This window comes from Cicer arietinum, chromosome 6, assembly GCF_000331145.2.
Source record: "Cicer arietinum cultivar CDC Frontier isolate Library 1 chromosome 6, Cicar.CDCFrontier_v2.0, whole genome shotgun sequence".
Lineage (NCBI taxonomy): Eukaryota > Viridiplantae > Streptophyta > Magnoliopsida > Fabales > Fabaceae > Cicer > Cicer arietinum.
The window spans coordinates 69,166,962-69,172,296 of record NC_021165.2 but is presented as its reverse complement, the minus strand read 5'-3'; positions in this window follow the sequence as shown (position 1 = coordinate 69,172,296).

Genomic DNA, 5,335 nt, shown 5'->3' with positions numbered 1-5,335 from the left:
TTTTTTTAAAACAAATTGAATTATCGTGAGTATAAGATATACTCAAATATCACTACTCTCTCCCAATGAGATTACAACTAGAATGACTTTCCTTCTAAAAAATGATATTACAACTAAAGCAGCTTTATGTCGAAGTAGACTAGATCCCCACCTAAAAAAAATACTAATAATATTAACAAAATAAATTATTAACATTAATTGTTTAAAAAAATTAGAAATGGGCTAGATGTTCCTCATATTTATGAACCGCATGGTTCCGCTCCCTCAAGTGTGTACAGTGAAATATTCATGTTGTCTTCTATATCACAAAATTTCACTTCTTTTTTAGCTTGCATTTGGCACTTGTGAGACAATTCCATACAAGAGGAAAATTGTAAGTTGTCTTTGAAAAATTATTGATAAATTATTCATGATTTATTAAAATCAATTATGTGTATTCCATTAATTATTATTTTTTTAAAATATTATATTTGACATAATCAATAAAGTACACATGATTGATTTTAATTAATTGTAGATAATTTATCTATAATTAATTTTTTAAAGACAAGTTTCACCTTAACAGGAACTTTATGTGTGCCTTGTTGGTTACTATGAAATAGGCTATTGGACTTGTTAATATTGTTTTTTGGTTATCCTCTCTCCACTTGGATATAATTATATTATGGGATATAATTATATTGAAGGAGCGGGGTGATAAAAAAATTGAGTGTTTTGTCCTCCTTCACAATGTAACACTAATATATACTAATTAAATACTTTTTGTCAATTAAAAAAAATATTTGCGTACAATCATTGTAGAAGTGGATTGCAAATTAGTGGTTGATATTATCAATCACTCAAAAAGCATATATTTAAGAACTATGAGCAATAATATATTATTTTAATTAGATATTTTATTTCTTTTTGTTTAAATCTTTGTCTAAAGCAGGAGAAAAGCGAATGGGATTATATTTAATAAAAAGTGTTTATAAATTTGTTACTTTTCTATGAGAGAAATTTTTGGTTTTTTACTTATTCTATGAAACAATTTAACAAAGGAAATATGTGAATTCCTTCCAAAGAGACTATTGCTGAAAAAAATTATTTAAGTTGACTTTTAAAATCAATCAAAAAAACCTAACTTGAAATGTATTTTTTTTAAATAGATTTTTATAAAATTGAACTTAAAATTTAATTTTTTAAATAGATTGTTATAAAATCGATTTATAACATGGTAAAGTAATATATTTACAGACTTTTTAGTCAATTTTTAAGATAAATTCTTAAATTTTTTGTTGTAAAAATCAACTTAAATGGATGACGAATTCCATATTTTTAACGTTTTTTGCATTATTAAAGTTAAATTCAAATTTAAAATTTCTAATTAAGTTAGAAAAGACATAAATAATCTCATTCACTTTATTTATCCTAAAGAATATACATGTATATGGACACATATATGTGTGCTCGCGCACCAAAATCTTAACAATAAGTCTATACTAGACGTCTACCTAGTGATCAATTAAGAAAAAAAGACCAAGATAAAAATATTAGCAACAGTTCAAAAGTTTGTATCTAAATGAAAAATAACAATATATATTTTCAAGATCCATTAAAAGCTCGCATTCTTATAATATAATATACTTGTTGTTGATGCCGGAAGTTAATTGGCTTAAAGTTATAATAATAATTTTGCTTCCAATGTAATCTATGAACCACAATTATTGAAATATTTTATTTTACAATCTCTCATAATAAAAATATGGCAGCTCAGCCAATAACAATAAAAACTTTTAAATAATTTTAGTATAAAATAAGTATCGTAAGTCACTAAAAAATATGTGAGTCTAATGACAAGTGCATGGATAGGGTGAGGTTGTAATCAATCGGTGGACAACCTTTAGCAACACACAATTATCTTGACATCATACATATGAAATACACAATTAATTTAAAGATATTTTACATAAACTATTCAACCTAAAAACAGAAGAAAAAAAAAACTTAATGAAAGTTATACCACAGCCGCAAAAATATTATCTATTTGAAGTTTAAGCGCACTTTAGGATGAGATTTTTGAAAAAGAAATAAAAAACCTAAAAAAGAAATTATTTGAATTTACCAATATATATGTACATGATAAATTCATAATCCCTAATTACTATGATGTAACATCCAATAACACCGAGAAGATTAAATCAAATGGTAGAAAATAATACCATTGAAATTAAATGGCATAAAGGAGTATTCCTTTTGTTTTAAAATATAAATAAAAATTGAACATAGAAAATAATGAATCTGGTTTAAATTTTGAATAAAATATATCGACTTACTTTAACTCATATTTACTTATAGGCTTAATTGCAGTTTTGGTCTCCCTATTTTAGCTGAATCGCGAAAGTAGTCCCTCTATTTTGTTTATCTCTAGTTTTGGTCCTTCAAACAAAATTTTGATCCAAAACTTGATGAAATTTCATTGTTTTTGCATTTATTTAAGTCACACCATGTCTCAAGATCTCATTTGCAACAATTGTACATGAAATCAATGATCATAAATGGTGTAGTACGACTTTAAAAAAATGAAATTTCATCAAATTTTGGATCAAAATTCTATTTGAGGGACCAAAACTAGAGAGAAAAAAAATGGAGGGACTACTTTCGCGATTCAACTAAAATAGTGAGACCAAAACTGCAATTAAACCTTACTTATATTTTAAGAAAGAAAGATGGTAAGAGATTATTTCAATCTAACTGCATTTAAAGGAGTAAAAATAAAAAAATAAAATCAACAATAAACAATCTTGACATAAATAATCTTCCTGTGTTAGAAATGTAGTTGTTTTTGCGGCAACTATATTTAAAATAAAAAAAAGAGAGAGAGGAGAACAATCAAAAAGATGGATTGAAGAAATAAATGAGAGATATAAGGACTAAAGAGGATGTGTAGAAAAAGGAGGGAGAATGATGATACATTTTTTTACTTGAAAAAGAATATGAATGTGACATATATTAAGCCACATTAGTGTGTCATGAATACACGTTTTAGTGTAAATAAGTTGTCTCAATGTATTGTATATTCTAAAGAGTAGGGGTGTTCAAAAAACCAAAAACTGAATTAAATTGCTGAACTGAACAGAACTAGTTTTGAACTGAATTGATTTATAAAAATTGAGAACCAAACTGTTTTCGAACTGATTTTTTAAAACAAGAACTGAATCGAACCGATTTTTAGTTTAAAAAATCGAACCAAACCGATTTTTATTTTAAAAAAACTGAACCGAACTGGTTTTTATTTCAAAAAACTTAAACCAAATTAATTTTTTTATAAGTAATTAGAGGTAATTATGTAAAATTTGGCCTATATGAACAAAAAAACTAAGTTAAACCGGTTTGGTTCGGTTTATAATAAAAAACTGGTTCACCATTTTGTAAAACCGATTCGGTTCGGTTTTTTAAATTGGAAACTGGTTCGGTTCATTTTTTCAAACTGAAAATCAGTTCGGTTCAATTTTCAAACGGTTCTAGTTCAGAACTGAACTTTGTCCACCCGTACTAAATAGCCAATTCTCATGTTTTAGTGCATGTGATATACGTTGAAGAGAAACATACTTTTCTAGGGCCTTTTGGATAATTGTGTGGCATTAATAATATTGATTGTATGAAGAATTGTACATAAAGTTTTGGGAACCATAGTTGGTATTCTACTTCAGACAAATATGTATTTGGGTTATAATTTGAAACAACTTATTTCGAAACAAAAAATTTAAGGTAGGTAGACTACTTCAGACATAGGTCACGATCGTGATAAAGATAACGTCCAACATGAGTTGCGTACATCATTATTTTAGCTCAATTATGTCCTGTTGTCACATGAATTTGTTTCAAGCAATTAATTCGTCATCATAATTATTTGTAACAATTTACTAATTAAACTTTCCTATCAAGATAAGATATCCACCAATTATTTTCTTCCTGTCTCGATAAGTGTTCATTAAAATTTTTGTACATATAATTATTTTTATCAAATTATTCATATAGTAAATATTAAAAGATAATATAAAATTATGTTAGTTTTATAATTATCATTCTAAAATATAATAATTGTAACACTCCAAAAACTGTATATTTCATTTATTCTTATTTATACTAATAATTCTATTATTTATAATTTATTGTCCTAATTCATATATTTATACAAATCTTTTAAATCTTATTTAATCAAAAAATGATTGTTAGTTATTCAAGTGAAGTTTAGTTTAGAAAATTCATATTGATGTGTTATAGTTGGGTAATAAATTAAAAATAAACTCAATAGAAATCTCAAATCCAACTTCTAGTAGCATATTTTGTAGCCAAAACAAAATTTGTCATTTATAAGGATTCGGAGGGGCGTAATTGACAATTCTCATCACACTCCCCTTTACTTAAAATCCAATTGTTTTAAAAAAAATAAATTAATGAATGAAAGAAAGAAAGAGGGAGGGATGGCAAAACTGTAACATATCAGCGAAAATGAAGAAGAAAAAAATAGAGAAAAGATGAAAGAAGGAAAAAGAGGAAAGAAGAAGAGAGGAGAAAAAAAAGAAATAAGAGAGAACACACTAACTCCATTGCTTGTCCTTCTCAAGCTCCCTCATTTCACCGTCTCATCATAGAAACACCCTCACACTTATATTAGAGTAAAAGAGGACCAAGAGGTATAGTGAAATGAAAAATTATGAGAAAGAAGAAAAGAAAAGTTAGGGTTTCAATATAGGAGAAGAAGTTTAGAGTTCTTGCATGTTGAGAAGGAAGATGGAAATGTGAAGAGGAGTTAAAGTTTCACTTGTAGAAGAAGGAATTAGAATCAAACTTTGGGGTCTCAAATCTCTTCTTAAGGTGACATAGAAAATCCTCTTAAAATCTCTATTAGGTGTGTTTAGAGGTATTGGTTGCATGTTCCTAATATCTGTTCATGATTTGTATATTTAGGTATTGGGATAATCATATTTGATTTAGTATCATTGATTATTAATATTGCATGTTAGGTGTTTGTATTAATTACTAAGAAGAGTTGTTGTTTGATTATTGTTGTTGAGTGTTGTGGTTGGATTTGTGATGAGATGATGATTGTTTAGTATTGGTAATTACTTGGTTTTATGCTGAACATTGAATGTATTTTACTTAGTTGATCATGTGAACTTTGAAAATATAAAGTTTGAAGTGAAAATAGTATGATGTTGCCTTTGAACCTGTATAGGTGTATCTTTGGTATTTTGCTCATAACTTTCTCCATATATAGTGTTTTGAGCTGATTTTGATCTCATTAGAAAATAGACTTAATTACCTACGAAATAGGCATTGATTTCACTTG